This window comes from Neolamprologus brichardi, unplaced genomic scaffold, assembly GCF_056152115.1.
Source record: "Neolamprologus brichardi isolate AB-2024 unplaced genomic scaffold, ASM5615211v1 NODE_ptg000008l+_length_2720982_cov_1, whole genome shotgun sequence".
NCBI lineage: Eukaryota > Metazoa > Chordata > Actinopteri > Cichliformes > Cichlidae > Neolamprologus > Neolamprologus brichardi.
Window position 1 is genome coordinate 1,266,581 of NW_028270135.1, and position 19,341 is coordinate 1,285,921.

The 19,341-nt window shown below is 47.2% G+C and overlaps 1 protein-coding gene across 3 annotated transcripts in view; it reads right to left on the minus strand.

Moving 5' to 3' along the window:
- Positions 1–19,341, minus strand: part of cdk14 (cyclin dependent kinase 14) — a 266,335-nt gene that overhangs the window by 177,597 nt on the left and 69,397 nt on the right. Inside the window, exon 1 of one of the 3 annotated variants that reach the window (XM_087837159.1) lies at positions 17,237–17,363. The exons of 1 other annotated variant lie outside the window; for it this stretch is intronic. The gene's annotated coding sequence lies outside the window, so the exon portion shown is untranslated. Of the gene's footprint in view, positions 1–17,214; positions 17,364–19,341 lie in introns of those variants that run through there. One more of the 3 variants, XM_087837158.1, reaches the window with a different exon arrangement.

A 19,341-nucleotide genomic window follows, 5' to 3' on the forward strand; every position in this document is an offset into this window, starting at 1 on the left:
CAGATGGTTGATTCAGTTAAGTTGGACTAGACTGTAATACAAACCGTTCAGTTTGTCAACAATCAAACTGAAATGAGAGAAAGACTGAGTGTGAGACTTTGATATTAGAGAAAATGAATATTGATAAAGTTTACCTTTATGTACAGAATCTGAATATCACAAAATATTTTTAAAAAATTGCAATAATATCGTATCGTGGGATGTATGGTGATTCCCACCTCTAACGGACACCTGCTCTAAGTGTGTTGGGTTTCCTAGAAAGTGCTGTTCAAACCTCATCAAAGAGACAGCAGCATTACTCTTTGAAAAGTGAAACAGATTCTATATGTGGTCCTGTGTGGCACAAGAGTCAAAATCATCTTTACTTAGCCAGGTTTGTGCGCACAAACAAGCAATTTGACTCCAGTTTACTTGCTTGTTGCTTCATTGTCGGACTTTGTATTGAGAGTTTGGAACAAAACACCCCTATTAGAGTGTGTCGCTGGTGTCACGGAGCACACTAATGCGCTGCTGCAGAGAGCTTTTTGAACACGGATCTCATCTCCTCAACATTTTCCCTACAACAAACATTCAGATTATAAGAATTCATCTCATTCACTACATTACAAACTGTCATTAGAGTAATACCCAAATCATACAGTAGCCATGTGTGAGTTACATCACTGCTGCCCAGGACCAGATTACACAGGCTGCTTTCTTGCTTCATTGCAGTCACGACCCTGAAATTCATAGATGGACTAGTAAGTGAGTAAATGTTCAACACTGAGTCCACATCAAACATCACATTTAAAAGCTAAAGTGGGAAACTGCATGGGTAAATTAGCAGCCTAAAATGTCCTGGCGGTCACTGTTTGCATATGTCACTTCCCAAACTACTGAGATTAAAATAAGCAGCGTGGATCCCAAACTCACTGAGCAACTACACACAGAGGGGCTCTGTGAAAAGTCTAGCACTGAGAATATCCCACTGCACATATCAACCATCAAGGTCAGGCCTTAAGCAACTTTGATCTGCTAAAAATCCTAAACCTATTTTATCCCGGCTTTATCTAATAGTTTTACCTTCCACAAGAACAAAGAGCTGACGTTTAAAAATAAAATGATGGTAAACTTCAAAAAAGGAAAAGAAAGGAAAATAGAACTTTTCAGTTCGAGCTGTGTGTGTCAGATTTAATACTTTTTACACATCATTTGGTGTGATGCCAAAAGCATGAGCACCAATGTGTAATGACTGCTTACTGCCAGATAGATTACAAAGGAATTTCTTTACATTAGCTGGCTTGACAAGAACTAAAACCCCTGTTGAAGTAACAACAGCGCTTTTCAACTTCTGCGCACTCATGTAGAAAAGGGCGCTTCGCTTGTCACGTGACTCTTTTTCACATGACAAAGAGTCACATGAGTAGGTAGCACTCATAGCTAACTATGAGAGCTACCTACTCCAGACATATACATTATCGGATGATGATGAGCAAATGGTGTTAAAAATCCATGAAGAACAGTAAAATGTAACAGTGTTGCAAATAAGATGAGAGATTATTGCTGAATAAAATCATGACTCTTGTGATTTAGTGGTAAAACAAACATCAAAGTTATTTTAAAGCTGAGCGCGTTCTCAGTGCTGCTGCTAATTCCTCACATGGCAGCCGCACATCAGAGCTCTGAAAATTTCAAACTGGATATATTTAAACTTGACTTTAAAACAAAGTTTATTTTGGCTTTAGTTTGTCAGCAGATCAAGGTGAAACTCATTTTACTGATTGGACAGGTGTTCTTGGTGTGTGCTCTGTCGTCTAGTAGCTGCAGTTCTAGCAGTGCTAAAGAGACTCAGCAGCAGATAACAATCAGGTAACAAATTCAATTCAATTTTAGTTTTATTTATACAGCACCAAATCACAACAACAGTCACCTGAAGGCGCTTTATATTGTACAGTAGACCCTACAATAATACATACAGAGAAAAACCCAACAATCATATGACCCCCTATGAGCAGCACTTTGGCGACAGTGGGAAGGAAAAACTCCCTTTTAACAGGAAGAAACCTCCAGCAGAACCAGGCTCAGGGAGGGGCGGGGCCATCTGAATCATATGTGTGAATCATATGAATCATATGAATCATATTCACCCACCAGAGAATCTATACCGCACTACATGCTGTCAATTGAACAACAGTAGAGGTTTGAAAGTGGCTTGCAAACTCTCCTGGGCAGCCTCGCAGACCCGTGCAACCTAAATACAACAATTAACCACAAAAAGCAACATAATATTTACATAATAGTGAAAGCTTTTCTAATTGGGAATATTTTAGCTTTCAACTTTTCTCTGTCTTGGCTGAAGATAACAACTCTAGACATTATATACTATTTTCTAACATTTTCATTTAGGTTTGATTGAAAAAAGGAAGATAAATGGAGCAAGCTGTCTGAGCTGATTATGCGATGCAAATTTCAAACAGCTTTGAGATATGTAGACCCAAATTATACTGACTAAACCTCGTATAGGACTGAGTGAGCTGGTAATCAAACCTCCAGATGAGTCTCATCAATCTCATGAAGTTGTGTTTCTGCATGCTGTGGCAGCTGCACACTACCTGCTCAGTAACAAGCAGCAGATAGTCAGTGGATATATTTGAGCTTAGCAGCTAAAGAGGTATTTCTCTCATGAGTTGGCAATGAGGACAGACAAAGAGTACTGCACAAAGAATTGTCAGATGGCCAGAAACATGACTCAAACTGAATCCCATTGTTTCTTCGTGCCCTCTGGATGTGTAAGCAGGCAACATGACCACCATATTTACTTCTTAAAAACGCTTTGGGGAAAGATATTATCATCCATCCAGACTGACTGGTTTACGGCGGTGTGTAAAGGCCTTGCTGCATCTGGCTTTTCTCTGTTGCCGAGACAGGAACACCCCGCCAAGACAGGGAAAACCCGCCGCAGATGCAATTACACCATATCGATTGTTATTGAAGGACAGCCTCTTTAATCACTACTACCCTCCACCATCAACACTCTGATATACCAACACACACAGAGACAAATAAACAAACTACATTGTTTTGCTATCTATAATTTATTCTGCCCCTTTGCCCCACAGGGATCACTGAAGATTCATCTTATCGTAGCGTTGTCATACGGTGATGAAAATCCAGGGCAGGAACGAGCGCAGCCAGGACCACACTAATGCAACCATCTCCACAGGAGTAGTTCCTGATGACATTAGCTTGAACGATGACATGAACCTCAGAGGCCATAAAAGACCAATAAGCCATAAAGTCTACTTGTGTGCTCGTGCTAACTCAAAGCTATCAACCGTGGAAACTTGGCTCACATTGAGGCTCAACCCACAGCATGAATGCATTTCCATTTTGCAGAAACAAAGAAGGGCTACTGGCTTGCCTGGGCTCATCATTCTGGCCTCAAGATGATACACCAGAGGAGAGACTGGAAAAAACCTCTCATCCACACTGTCTGCAGAACACAAGCCTTTGTTTCATTGTTCTTGAATGGCAGTGCGAGAAGTGTGTGTGTGTCTAAATATAGCTGGTGCAGCTTTTCTATAATGCCTGCATGAGGGCGCTCTGATAGAGATGCGTGAACAGAAAGGACCAGTGGATTGACACAATAAAGAACGGCAGTTTAACAGATGGAGATTTGACTGAAGGTTAAGCTGATGTGTCAGGGTGATGACATTTAAGTTAAGAGTCATATCTGTCCCTCTCTCACCATTTACAAGTGCCAGATGAGGCAACTGCTGCTTCCAGTAGCCAGAGGTTGGCCTCAAGCTGTACTTCAGAGCAAATTGAAATCTAGGGGGAACTTTTTCTGACTTTAGCAGCACAAGATATTTTACAACTTAACCTTTTTGGTTCCCACGGGAAAGCTGAGTGGTCTGACTATGGCTGCATACAGGTAAAAAACTTTGCTCAATTTCAGTCAGTTATTAGTTATTGATCACTAATCTATTACTAATTGAGCTTTGGAGTTTTCTCCACCAAGTACACCAAAGCTTACAAACAATGGTCCTCTACTCCAGAAGCTAACAATCAGGCAACAGCAGGAAGCTTCCCAAAGACCTCTTTAGCACCTACATGCTTCACTACTTTTCACAGTAGTCGTTATGCCCTCCATCAGATTTTCTAAAGGTGTCCAGTGAACTGTAATCTTTGCCGAACAGATTCTGACTCCTGAACCTTTTGTTTGACACCCCTGGTATACAGTATCCAATTGGAAGTGGAAAGCGATATAGTTTAAGCCGATAAGCATAGGCCTGCATGCTAGGAGTTAGCCAAGCATTAAAAAAACATCAAAAACCTGCACAGTTTTTGCAAAGGTAGACTTCTCATAAGTCAATTTCTGCCATTTGTAGAAACCCTGTGACAACAGATCTAACAAACAAATCGAGCCACAAAGCTAAGACTGTGGCTTCATCAAGTTTTGAAGTTTGGAAAGCTGTTTTCGGTGTTAACAATTAGAAAACTTGTGGAAATTGAGTTTTAATGTATCGTCTATTTGCAATGTCACATTAAGCAATCATTAGAAAAACATCTTTTTCATTTTTAGAGTTTGAACTGGGTTTCCTATCACTGTCTCCTTAAACACTGTCCAAGGAAACTCCAAAAAGTTTGTTTATTTTTGCTTTGCTTCTTGGGTTTGAACCTTTCTCTTAAGTTCTCATCTTTTTGTTCTTCAACAGCTACTTTAATTCTTCATGTGCAGGTGTCTGAAAGTGGCTTCATCCCTTACCCAAGCATGACCACACACATGGTGTGGACACACTTCATGAAGACAAAGTCAGGCAACACGTCATCACGTGACCTATAGGGTCAACCTTAAATGATGAGACTGTTGTCTCTGCGCAAGTATGAAAATACTGAGTTGGAAGTTTTAACATATTACAGAAGTTACTTTGTTATGAAGTATTGCAGTTCCCTTTTTGGCACACACACACCTAGTTTCCAGTATCCTTGAGTTCTGCTGGCACTCATTAAATGCACCAGAAAAATAAAACATGCAAATGGATCTGCTGTGGGTCTTCATCATTTTGAATGCCAGCCCTAAGATATTGTGGATGAGAGTCTTAATTATCATACGTGGTGGAATAAAAATATCCCAACAGATAAATTATGGCCTAGATAGAGACTTTTCATTGCAGCGATACGGACTGCATTTGCAGTTCTCATATTTTCACCTCATCTTGCATTTGGACCACCTTCAACAGGCTTCGACATCTAGAAATCCCACAGCGGTGAGACAATGACAACATATTACTTACTTCTGAGTAAGTCCTTGAAAGGGAGACATAACATCATTAATCTCCACTTCAACGACACAAAGCAACGTTGACATGTACTCAGTAGACTTTGGAGAAACATCAGCAGCTGAGCATCCGCACAGTCGATGCAATGGGCAGAAATCACAAATGAAAGTTTAACTGAGCCCACTTTACAGAACAGTCACACAGGCACACGTAAAAGAGGTGAGATCTAATTTTACAATGCTTTGATTTAATTGGGATGCACCCTGAACCCAGGGCAGGTGGTGGGAGACAGAAGGACTCTGCTCAAAATAACATCTCTGATGGACAGAGTCTCCCAGCCCATGCATGTAAATGTTGCTGCAGAGCTGCTTCAATGACAGACTGCTGCATCCTCGATGCATGAAGGAGCGTTTCTGCAGCTCCTTCCTCCCTGCAGCTGTCAGACTGCACAATCAAAACTGCTCCCAACAAACATAGATGTTTACATCTGCGCTGTAACTGCAATAAGTTAATCAACTGATTCGCACTACAACCTGCTTTGTCTCTTATCTGTAGTTATTTTTATTTAATTTAATACCTGTACAGTACTCTCTGTTTATAGTAACCACTGTCCTTGATGTAAATATGTAAGAAAAATTGTATATGTGTCTTTTTGGCTGCTGTTACAACCAAATTTCCCCTTGTGGGGCAATTAAAGGATTATTCTATTCTATTCTATTCTATTCTATTCTATTCTATTCTATTCTTCTAATATAATAAATAATACATGTTTTTGATGAGAGTAACAGATGGCATGCTTGAAAAATGAAGGCCACACAGAACTACAGGTCAGTCAGTTTTACTGTAGGTGAAAATGCCCAACTTTACAACCTTAAAGTAAACTTGGTGTGGGGGAGGTGTCTTGGGCATCTCGCCCCCGATGAGACCCTGTGGCAGACATGCTGGAGACAGTGTGTCTCTTTCTCTCTCCTTTGTAGTGGGTAGAGCTAGAGGAGGTGACTGTCAAGAAAATATACTGTGAAGCTCAGAAAAGTGAAGAAAGTGAAAAAGAAAAAGATGCAGTTACTACCTCTCAGTTAAATCCATACGACCTTGCTCCTTAACAGCATAGGAATTACAAGCAGCTATGAATTAACTCTATTTACAGGTGAACTGTGAGGCTCAAGGAGAATTCAACTGAAGAGGAAACATTCAGAAGATGCGTTGTATCAGAGTATTGGCCTGATAAAAATATAGGAAAATCAAACGCTACATAATTTCTGGCATCACTACTCAAAGAAATAATAATGGACAAATATCTCACGGGACTACTTAAAGTCAAAAACAAGCATAGACTCGGACAGGCAGAGAATCAAGCATTGGATCTAACTATAAGCGTAAGTATTAAAGTAATAACAGTAATTAGTAATATTATTTTCCCAAACTGAATTTATAATGAATAATGAAACTAGAATCCTGAGTTTAATTACTCAGCTCGTAACGACAGAGGGTAAAACTCTAAATATCACAGTTTATGTTTGTTATGGACCTCTCATATTAACCCTTTAAGACCTACCATAGAACCAAGTCCGCCAGAGCTTATATTATATTTTTACATGCTGTGGAGCCATTTTTGGGAGCCTTTCAAGTTGATATACATCAATACAACCATTATAGCCCAAATTTTAATAATATGTCTGCATTAAGTGCATAGTAATTACATAAATTGCAAAAAAGTGCAATAAACTACAAAAAAATTGAAAATCGTTTTTGTTTTTTTAACATATATTTCTAGTTAGAGAAATTTAAGAGGCTTATCCCTCAAAACTGTAAATACAAAAAAGTTGCACAAAATAGTTTCCCACCACAGGAAATTTATTTTGAGTGTCTTCATAGTTTTATTTTTGAAATACACCAATTTTTATACACTGCAGGAAAAACGAAAATAAATATTATAGTGCAAATTTGCAAAAAAGCAGCATATGCATCAAAATAAACTATTTCCAGCAGTGCAATATGAGTCCTAAGCATCCCAGAAACGACACAGAAAGTCATAAAGTCAAACATAACTTTTAAAAACACCAGTATAGGCTCATGAGGCCCTGATGGTAAAAAACTACATTTCTGTAAAATGACGTCACTTCCTGTTTTGAGCAGGTAATGGCGGACATGCGATAGTTCGCGCTGATGGACATAGGAAGTGTTACAAACAGCTGATCTGATCGGCAAAGCGTGTTTCTGGAATATTATGTTTTTGTTGCTGCAAGCGCTTTTTATGCAGTTTTTGCAAAGCTATATGTGGAAGGAAACTGTGACCGAGGACAAGCTGATGGCATAAGATGTAAGTACAACTCCTCCGGTTTCATATGCAAAAAAAATTATTGCGCTAGCTTACGTGGTTGCAGAGCTACCGGGATTTAAAAATAGTTACACACAATGGAGCGTGCCCGCTCTGACTGGCTTTAAGAGGTTAAACAAACCCAATAACAGCGATTTCAGACATGTGCAGAGGTCTGTCCACGATCACACTGGTTGCTTGACAGCATTTACTGACTGTGTTTCAACATGTCTGTCAGGCGTTGTGTGGAGGCGAGGAAGAAGGAACCCAAACGCAGGACTCACAGGTAGGTGAAGACTGGTGGATGTTTATTATAAGGAGTGGAGGAACAGAGGGTGAACGGACACTGACTGGCTGGAACACTGAATGGCTGACTGACTGAGAGAACACGGGGAGGACAACATCACACGAACATCATCAATGACACGACAAAGAACGAATGGAAACAGAAGACCTAAATACACAGACTGATGAGGATGATAATGAGAGACCGGTGAGTACACAGCTGAACATAATCTGGCTAATGGCACGAGACGAGGTGACAGGAACAAACAGGAAGTGACGAAATAAACTGAACTTGAACAAAACGGAAAGCACTGGGTCACCGACCCAGGAACCCTGACAGTACCCCCCCCTCCAAAGGCCGGCACCCGACGGCCAAAAGAAAGAAAAACCAGAACAGGGAGGGCGGAGGGGGCCCAGGACGGAGGGACGGAGTCCACAGAGAGACAAACAGGTCAGGCGGGCGGCCGCGTGGCCGGCGGCCGAGACGAAACAGGTCAGGCGGGCGGCCGCGTGGCCGGCGGCCGAGACGAGACAGTTCAGGCGGGCGGCCGCGTGGCCGGCGGCCGAGACGAGACAGTTCAGGCGGGCGGCCGCGTGGCCGGCGGCCGAGACGAGACAGTTCAGGCGGGCGGCCGCGTGGCCGGCGGCCGAGACGAGACAGTTCAGGCGGGCGGCCGCGTGGCCGGCGGCCGAGACGAGACAGTTCAGGCGGGCGGCCGCGTGGCCGGCGGCCGAGACGAGACAGTTCAGGCGGGCGGCCGCGTGGCCGGCGGCCGAGGCGAGACAGTTCAGGCGGGCGGCCGCGTGGCCGGCGGCCGAGGCGAGACCGTTCAGGCGGGCGGCCGCGTGGCCGGCGGCCGAGGCGAGACCGTTCAGGCGGGCGGCCGCGTGGCCGGCGGCCGAGGCGAGACCGTTCAGGCGGGCGGCCGCGAGGAAGGCGGCGGCGGCCGCTGAGCTGGTCCGGCGGGCGGCCGCGAGGAAGGCGGCGGCGGCCGCTGAGCTGGTCCGGCGGGCGGCCGCGAGGAAGGCGGCGGCGGCCGCTGAGCTGGTCCGGCGGGCGGCCGCGAGGAAGGCGGCGGCGGCCGCTGAGCTGGTCCGGCGGGCGGCCGCGAGGAAGGCGGCGGCGGCCGCTGAGCTGGTCCGGCGGGCGGCCGCGCCGGCGATGACGTCCAGAACGTGGCTGGGGCGACGTTGCGGCAGCCGCAGGACCAGGCGAAGCGGAGGCTGGCGACACGGCAGCCGCCGGACCAGGCGAAGCTGAAGCTGAAGCAGAGGCTGAGTCCGGACCAGGCGAAGCAGAAGCAGAGGCTGAGTCCGGACCAGGCGAAGCAGAAGCAGAAGCTGAGTCCGGACCAGGCGAAGCAGACGCTGAAGCTGAGTCCGGACCAGGCGAAGCAGACGCTGAAGCTGAGTCCGGACCAGGCGAAGCAGACGCTGAAGCAGAGGCTGAGTCCGGACCAGGCGAAGCAGACGCTGAAGCAGAGGCTGAGTCCGGACCAGGCGAAGCAGACGCTGAAGCAGAGGCTGAGTCCGGACCAGGCGAAGCAGACGCTGAAGCAGAGGCTGAGTCCGGACCAGGCGAAGCAGATGCTGACGCTGAAGCTGAGTCTGAGGCTGGCCCAGGCGAAGCAGACGCTGACGCTGAAGCTGAGTCTGAGGCTGGCCCAGGCGAAGCAGATGCTGACGCTGAAGCTGAGTCTGAGGCTGGCCCAGGCGAAGCAGACGCTGACGCTGAAGCTGAGTCCGGCCCAGGCGAAGCAGACACTGAAGCTGAGTCCGGCCCAGGCGACGCAGACGCTGACGCTGAGGCTGGACCAGGTGACGGCACGGGAGCCGGGGGTGACGGAGCCACAGCTTTAGGGCCAGCGGGCGCGGAAGCCCCTGGCTGGAGACAGGCAGGGCCAGCGGGCGCGGAAGCCCCTGGCTGGAGACAGGCAGGGCCAGCGGGCGCGGAAGCCCCTGGCTGGAGACAGGCAGGGCCAGCGGGCGCGGAGGCCCCTGGCTGGAGACAGGCAGGGCCAGCGGGCGCGGAGGCCCCTGGCTGGAGACAGGCAGGGCCAGCGGGCGCGGAGGCCCCTGGCTGGAGACAGGCAGGGCCAGCGGGCGCGGAGGCCCCTGGCGGGAGAGCGGCCGGGCCAGCGGGCGCGGAGGCCCCTGGCGGGAGAGCGGCCGGGCCAGCGGGCGCGGAGGCCCCTGGCGGGAGAGCGGCCGGGCCAGCGGGCGCGGAGGCCCCTGGCTGGCGAGCAGGAGGGCTCACAGCTGGCTCTGGGTGCTGTGGCTGCAGGTCCGGGAACTGAACTGACTGGACGGGAGGCGACTGAACTACAGAGGACTGGAGGACGGGAGGAGACTGGACTACAGGGGACTGGAGGACAGGAGGGGACTGGACTACAGGGGACTGGAGGACAGGAGGGGACTGGACTACAGGGGACTGGAGGACAGGAGGGGACTGGACTACAGGGGACTGGAGGACAGGAGGAGACAGGACTGCAGGGGACTGGAGGACAGGAGGCTGAACAGCAGGTGAGGGAACTGACTGGAGTGAAGGCTGAACAGCAGGTGAGGGAACTGACTGGAGTGGGAAAGCTAAGGGATGAACAGAGGTTGGCGACGCTGATGGCTGAGCTAATGACAGAGTTACCGAGGGGGATAAGATTGCGGCCTGGGCTAATAAGGCTGGTGCCTGAGCAGGGGACACTTCAGCTAGCCTAACCAGGGACAGTGCGAGGGCGTGAAAGGTAGGATCAGGAGGTGGATGAAGAGGTGCAGTAGTAGGTGGGCCGGTGAGCTCTTCCAAGCCTCCAGGGAGGTCAGGCTGGGTTGAGGCTGCCCTCAGCCTGGGCGCTGGGACAGGCACGGGAGGTGGCTGGACACCAGTCACCCCCACCCGGGAAACAAGAGTGGATGTGGAGGTAGACTGCGTCGCAGCTGCCTTCCTCCTGGGAGCTGGCACCGGTGTGGGTGTAGGCCGGGCCCTAGACATCTGAGGAGGTGAAATGGCTGAAGAAGAAGGCCAAATCTGGGCTGCCGTGCTGGTGGGGAATGGCTGAGTGATGGGTGTGGAAATGGTGACCGGGTGTGTGCTACTGGCAGGTTTATCAGCGTTCGGTCTGTTTCTTCTGCCACCACGATTTACAGTCTTTGCGGGAGCACAGCAGAAAAACTCTTCCCAGTCTACATCATCCAGGAGAGAATCTCCCCATGAATCGGAGATGAGTCCCTTAGTTAATCTGGGTGAAGTGTCAAATGAGGAGGGTGGAAAACAATTACCGGAACTCACCACCGGGAGTTGTTGACAATAGTCCGTGTTATGGCGGCGTGTGCGCCGCTTTCTCCGGGAAGAGGAAGCGGCCGGGGTGAACAGCTGAGCCTCTGGCGCGGTAGCCTCCATTGAGCCGAGGTGGGAGGCGTAGCCGCGGTGTCGTGGCGAAGGTGGAGGTCCGGCGAATGAGGCGGCGGGTGTGTGAACGAGGAGCGGAGCGGCGAGAGAGGGAGCGGCCGAAACGCGGCATGAAACGTCCGCTCTCCGCGGCAAATGCTCCGGGGCAGGTGTGGCAGCAGGTGGGGGAACGCGGCGTCTCCGAGGCCCGCCCAGAGCCAGGCGAGTCCCCTCGAAGACGTGCTCTCGCTCCGCGAAGAGCCGCTGTTTTCCCCTGACCAACTCTGCCCAACGGTAAAGCGCTGCCACCTGCCGCTCGTTGAGGTCCGAGTCCGCTGGGTCCCAATCGTGTCTTCGTGGCACGGGTCGTGTCATTCTGTCAGGCGTTGTGTGGAGGCGAGGAAGAAGGAACCCAAACGCAGGACTCACAGGTAGGTGAAGACTGGTGGATGTTTATTATAAGGAGTGGAGGAACAGAGGGTGAACGGACACTGACTGGCTGGAACACTGAATGGCTGACTGACTGAGAGAACACGGGGAGGACAACATCACACGAACATCATCAATGACACGACAAAGAACGAATGGAAACAGAAGACCTAAATACACAGACTGATGAGGATGATAATGAGAGACCGGTGAGTACACAGCTGAACATAATCTGGCTAATGGCACGAGACGAGGTGACAGGAACAAACAGGAAGTGACGAAATAAACTGAACTTGAACAAAACGGAAAGCACTGGGTCACCGACCCAGGAACCCTGACAATGTCGATGGATGGTAACATGAAATGCTGTCAGAATATACTAAACTCTGAACTTGGTCTGGATTCAAACATTCAATTTTAATTAGGTGTCCTAATACCATATCTTTAAGAATATACTAGAATTTACTGTAGAAACATTAGAACTACTGCTTGTATTTGTCATGCAGTCCTATAGAATGAGCTTGGGAACGGGCTTAATGAATAACAAACTATAAGATGTCGTTTTGCAAAGACGCTTTGGGATCTATCACTGCATCACTGTGTGAAATGTCTTACAAATATCACCCATGTGCATCAGTATCTCAGGTTCAGTGACCAGTGCCAACCAGTCTCGTCTCTTAGAATGACGGAAGCTTCTGAGGTCCAGTTACCTTCCTGGAGGAGGAAGTGTTCTGGCCAGTTAATGACTCAGGCAACCCTCCTATCTCCCTGATTAGTGTGGCCAGTCATTGCCTCTGATTGGGACACTGGAGAACGAAAGGTCCAGAGACATAAATGACTAAATTGGCTCACTTCCCAGTCGTTCCAGCTTTAGGACAGTGCTCGGTCACTCAAGAGAACAGCTGTGACGTCGCCAGCTCCGACTTCGCTCCTTCCTAAGCCCTGGCACGTTAGCCCTCGCTCATCATCAAACACTGTCACATAAGGCTGTGAAACCCAAGCCAAGAGTGCAGCATTAGAATAAAAACAATTTAATGAGCAGAGCAACATTTCACTTTTTTTATAATGCAGAAGTGCTGGTGGCAATTTTCTGATTTTGTCTCCCTGAAGACACAGGCTGCTCTGAGGATTCATTACAGATTCTGGCTACACCGTTACGCTGGGAGGCTATCACAAACTTAAGTCAGTTATAATGTTGTGTTTCTTTCAAAGGGAAAATGTAAAGCTTCTCCATATTGACGGTGCTTTTTAGTTACAGTTCAACTCATTTGATCTCATTTGAGTATCTAGGCTGGAGAATTCAATTCAGTTTTGTTTAAATACCACCAAATCACACCAACAGCTGCCTCAAGGTGCTTTATATTGGAAGGTAACGACCATACAGATAAAACCCCAGTAATTAGACAAGTGCTAATGAGCAACCACGTGGAGAGAATGGGGAGGAAAAACTCCCTTTTAACAGGAAGAAACCTCTGGCAGAACCAGGCCCAGGGATTAGAGGGAGACAGGACAAAAGACACACTGAGGAAGACAGCTGGAATTCCTCAACTAGTATTGACCTAGCTAAACACAATGTACCAGTTAATTCAATTCAATTCAATTTTATTTATATAGCGCCAAATCACAACAAAAGTCGCCTCAAGGCGCTTCATAGATACAGAGAAAAACCCAACAATCAGATGACCCCCTATGAGCAGCACTTTGGTGACAGTGGGAAAAAACTCCCTTTTAACAGGAAGAAACCTCCGGCAGAACCAGGCTCAGGGAGGGGCGGGGCCATCTGCTGCGACCGGTTGGGGTGAGAGAAGGTTAACTGTTAAGACTTGTATACTTCTACCCATTTATATATTGTAGACAAATACAGATATTTCACTAGCTGGGCCCACATCCTCATTTATGTTTGACAGCGTTTTAGTAGGAAAAAGTGATGCTTTGACATGAATTGAGCTGTGGTTTGGGGAAGGCTTCGAAGGGGACTGGCGATGGCTCCCGGGCAGATCCCATGTACGAAACAGAAGTGAAGAAGTTGAAGAATGGAGAAGAAGGAGGGAGGTTGGGGCACGTAAACGAGAATGATCAGCTTGCAGAAGTAGGGGAACCTATAAAGATGACAGCTGGGAGGAGCGTGTTTGGAGGCGTGGTCCTGCTCCTGATACATAATCTCCAACAGTTACTCTATCCTCAGTAACGCATCTTTGTAGCATCTGCTTGGCAACTGACTATAATATTATTATCCAGCTGTTTATCAAAACTCTCCCCGTGATCCCCCAACATGGCCAACACAGCAAACACAACTAACACAGCTCTGGTCTTCCGCTGTGTACCATTACTAAGGTTACAGCTAACTTTATAGCTTAATCTGTGTAGTAAACAAGAGTAAATGTCAGTGGATTTCTTTGCATAAACTTCCATGGCACTTCATTTAGCTGTTGTTGAGGTATCGGAGGCTGGACCAGAGTGTTTGATGCACAAGAGCGCTATCATGTTATTGGCATTGTTAAGCCCCTTAATGACTGCTAGCATGCTCTGCTCTGCAGCACTCTGCAGCGCTAGTATTTAAAAACCAGTTTTATGTAACAGTCCACTTGAAATCAGCATAACAAAACAGCATTACTAGATGCAGATCTCAGGTCTAATAGGGCATTTACCACTGACTCACTAGCACAAGTGCCACTAAAGTAAACACATTCACTTTGTAGCCACTTGATGAGATGAATCACACCAAGTGCCACTGACTCCATCTCCAGGGATTTGCATCTGAATGAAAGTATCGTGTTCGCTGTCAGAGACCTGCCTAGGTGAGGGTCTTACACTGAAGGGACCATTCCTTATAGTACAGACAATGTTGATGCTCTGGATTTATTTGATGCGCAGGTATTGGTAGTAATCCCTACAAACCTGGACAAACTAAACTTGTCTTAGTGGGTGCAGTCCATTGAGGACAAGGTTAAGACAAAGTGGTGGTACAAACACAGGGTAAGAAAAGCTCACAAAGCCAGTCCTCTCACAGCAAATCTCTCACAGTAGGATTATAGTCAGGGAAATATCCACTGCAACTGCCTGAACTTGGCAGCTTGAATTCTGACGAATTCCTTAAGGATAGGTAGCAACCGACCTTTTTAGCTAAACAGACCTTAGCTCATATGGTTATGCGGTATCTAACCTGTGATCAGAGGTAGTGTTTGTCTTAGAAGCATCAACTTTACAAGCTTGTTTCTACTTCAATAAACAAGAAATGTCCTCATCCAAATACTTGAGGCATACAGTGATGCTTACTCTTGGGAAGAGGCTGTAGACACGTTGTAACAGTCGCGTGGTTTGTGTTTTAGCAGTGTCCAACATGTGGATCTGCACATAGGCCCAACACTGTTCAACTTTAGTACAGTACAGTCCCCAGAGCAGGAAACAAAGGGCAACGGGAACCAGGACAAGACAACCAGACTAATGTCTAAGTCCAACTGTAAAATTCTCCTCCTCTTCATAGGACAGTGAGTCAAAACAATCTGCAGAACCAACACATGTTCCAATTGAAGTTTATACATAAAGATTTCATATTATAGCAACAGCCTCAGTTAGAGTCCCACACAGTGCTTGCCATGCTAAGGTGTTTGAAAGTAGAACAATATCCTTCCAAACATACAATGTGGTGACCACACTTTTAACAGCAAGGAAGAGACATTTGGGCATTATTATAATATGAAGCTACTTTGGATGCATAAGCAGGTGATCCATGGTCCCAATCTGACCTGAAAGTCATGGGCTGGGTTTGACTTGGATAACACCACCTAATGTGTGGCTAATATATGCTGCACCTGTGATGAGCTCGCCCTGAGGAGACACTGTCTGTCATTGGATTCATCTACGAAGTTGGAATGGAGTTCTTGGAAAGGATGGCTGTAGATGACATTTACTCTAACATAGATCATTAGTTCAAACATACTGACTCACTCAAAAGAACATCTTTGTGTTTTGGTTTGTTTTGCTTCTTTGTTTTTTACAGCCAAGACTTACAAAGTCTTGTGTGGCTCGTCCGCTCTGGCTGAAGAATGAAGCCAAAGCAGAAGTGCCAGATAGTTTCCTCAAGTGACCACTTGAGTCTGGGTCCAAAAGCAAGTCAATCCCCACAGACTCCAGTGTTTTTACAGCCTGGTACAGAAAGATGTCTGTTAGGCCTGACCTCACTATGTTCAGTACCTTAACTGGACCTCTAGATTGTGTATAACTTGCTGTCAACACCTTTTGGAGTATTTTAATTGAATTATCTGCATCACAATCCACTGCTATTCAAAAAGTTTGTGTATCAGAGTGAAATTTTAGTATTTTCTTAGTTTGTAACTTAGTACTAACTGGCAGGTATGCGGCTACTCGCACAGGATGGAGTACTAAGTCCAAATATAGTCCCTTCTGGCTCCCGCAAACCAACATGTCAGAGTCAAAACCAATGCGTGATGTCACAGTGGAGCTGACCACAGTAAGTAAAGTAGAGCTGCACAGTTAGGTATTCCTGCAGACATATAAACACAGAGGAAGCCAAGTTTGCCTCCACTTATGCCGTCCATTGAGTGCAGCACGAACAGCCTTTCAAGCTTCTCCATTAAGAGGACACTACTCTCGATTTGGCTCTTTATTCTGACACTCATGCTCTCAAACAGATTACACCCCGTGTCTCCTGTTTCAGCCCTCCGTCCTTATTCTCTCTTCTCCCTAACAGCTCGGCCCGCTGTCTTCCCAAGGAGCTGCATATGGCCCTGCAGAACGGCTCGCACACATCCACGAGACGCTACCACAGATGGTAAATGGCCTGTCCCTGTCTTCCTCTCTCTCTCCCCCTTTCGCTCATCCTCCCCACAATGCCCACATTCCATCCCTCTGGGCTCGGAAAAAGAGGAGCGTGTTGCAAATTTGCCCAAAGTGGGACATCGTATTGTAGAGTGAGCAGAAAAACGCTGCGGCGGAACATCCCGTCCATTAGACGAGTACACATCAGCACCCATTTCAGCGCCACAACGGAAATGGTACCTATTAGCACGAGGGAGGGGGGGAGTGAAGGAAAGGAGGAGGGGAGCTGACAGTAGTGACGTTAAGATTTGACTTTGTTGCGAAAACTGCAGACGCACACTGGCACGGACACTCAATGTCTTCTCGCTACTTCCCCTCTCTCCTCAGAGTCCCTCCTCACATCCTCCCCACTGACACAAACTGATACTCAGGTGGACTTTCAAGCTGTCATGCACGCCAGTATGACAGCCTATCATTACTCCCGTCCTGAACAAAAAGCCTAGTACGCACACTATGCTCGCACATAAATCAAATCCATTCCCCCTAAATGCACATATGCTGACACCCTTGCACATCTGTACATTGTACAGTGTTGCGTGTGTGTGTGTGGTGTGTCTGGGGAATACTATCCATGCTCATTTACACACACGCGAACAGAAGGGATGCAGCTGAGGCAAGGGAAGAAAGGAGGAGGTGGAGGCGGGGTGGGGGTGATGACAAGGGATGCAGGACAAAACAAGCGCCAATCTCAGCCTTGCTCTTACCTTCCAGGAGGAAACAGCTCACCTGGATGCCTCTGAAGAGCAGACAGAACGCACTCAGGCCAACCTCTCCTCCTGCAAACCAGCTCAAAACATCGCCCTCCCTCCCTCCCTCCTTCTCTCTCTCGCTCTCTTTCACTCTCTCTCTCTCCCTTCCCTCTCTTCCGCTCGGTTTGCAAGCTGGAAATGATGAGATTGTACTATAAGCAGAGGGGGGAGTGAAATTAGACACGGTTCAGGGTGTTAGGAGGCTACGTTGTTTCTGGCCGAGCGCCCTGGGAGACTGCGGGCTCTGTGGCTCGTAGGTGACAGGGAGGTGATGATGGAGGAGGTGGTCGAGTGGAGGCGTTTGTTACAAATGGATGCAACGCAGCAACACAGAAGGGAAAGAGCCTGACAGCGAGGACATCCTGGAATCCTTGAGGACCCCTGCTCTGCTCTGAGATGGTACAGCCCAGAGGAGTATGAGGAAGCAAACAGTATCTAAAGCAGCAGCAGCAGCAGCTAGCCAGTTGAAACTACCGTGATTCAGCCACAACGTGTGTGTGTGTGTGTGTGTGTGTGTGTGTGTGTGTGTGTGTGTGTGTGTGTGAATCTGAGCTGAGCCAGGTAAAACGAAGATGAGCTGTGTTGATTACAGGGCTACAGCCCCTTACATGAAACCAGAGGCTGAGGTCCTTCGTCAGCCCAAAGCATTCACTGGAAGATGCTGATGTGAGATGAGTAGTGTAAGAATACACCGTAAATATAATCTAGACCTCATTCTGGAATAATGCCACATTGTCTGGCTGTAAAAAAGACTTTTCCCTTCAGATATGCTCTGATATGGTCTCTCTAATACTAAACACCTTAACAGCTCAATATAAACAGTGCACAGATGCATGTTATGGACGATTCCACTGAGATGAATTGATGTTCACTTTCTATGACGTCAAACAGAACCACGAGGGGGAAACCTTTGCTGAAACCAAGCCTGAGCTTTTGGCTTCAAGGATCAGCTGAGTCTGACCTCATTGTTGGAAACTTTGACCATGTCTAATATGGACATCCACCACTGGAACTGTGTATATATCAGAAAATAATGAAAAGCAGAATACTGTAGGCCCGAGTTCTGCACAAAAAATTAAAACAGTGCGTGTCATGATGGTAGCACCATCGGCTCATAGCAAGAAGGTCGTGGGTTCAAATTCCCCAGCTTGCGGGGACCTTTCTGTGTGGAGTGTGCATGGTGTCTGTGTCTGAGTACTCCACCTTCCTCCAACAGGCCAAAGGCATGCAGTTAATTAGCTCTAATCTAAATTCGGTGTAAATGGTTGTCTGTCTCTCGGTGTTGCCCTGTGATTGGTTGGTGGCCTGTCCAGGTTGTACCTTGCTTCCTGGATAGGTTCCTGGTTTCTGTTAGAATCTCACAAGCCTGACTGGCCTAAGAATCAGGAACTATTTCATCGTTTTCAAAAGCTACAGCCTTCTGTTGTCATTAGCAATTTTACATATTTAAAAGAGCATCAAAAAAGAAATAAGTCCCAGTAATCTGTCCACTCACTTCCACTGGTTACAGATTGCACGTAGTCTATATCATCCTTTGGAATAAATGACAACATTAACTGAGCTCTCTTGCAAAGATGATAAAAAGAGGAATGTGTAAACCTGGGCCAACACGGCTCTTCTTTCTGAACTGTAGATGTACAACAACAATGAGAGCAGAGAACGATTAACCTGGAGCACCTTGGGTGTTATGAAGGGCTGTTACGCATAACGCTCTAAAGTAAGGGGTTCAGGGTATCAGATCAGGACACATAAATGAAGAGCCTTCATGTCAAACGAATGAGTCTACAAGCTGGGTCAGATTAGCACTAAAACTGGGAATTAAAGAGCAGAGAGCCGCACCTCTGCTCTGTGCGCACTGTGTCTAACAGCGCTGCGTGCCACTTTTGCAATCGATGCTGCTTATAGTCAATTCACCAGTTCCTAAACGGCATCAAAGGTGTTTCAAAGAACACCTGACAGTTCAGGATATTTCATTCATATCCTGCTGGTGCAGGTCTGACTCCCACGTCAATGAACAGACCGTCCTTTCTACAGAGTTTGCTTATATAATACCTGCTGCGCAGATAAACAACCTATAAATAT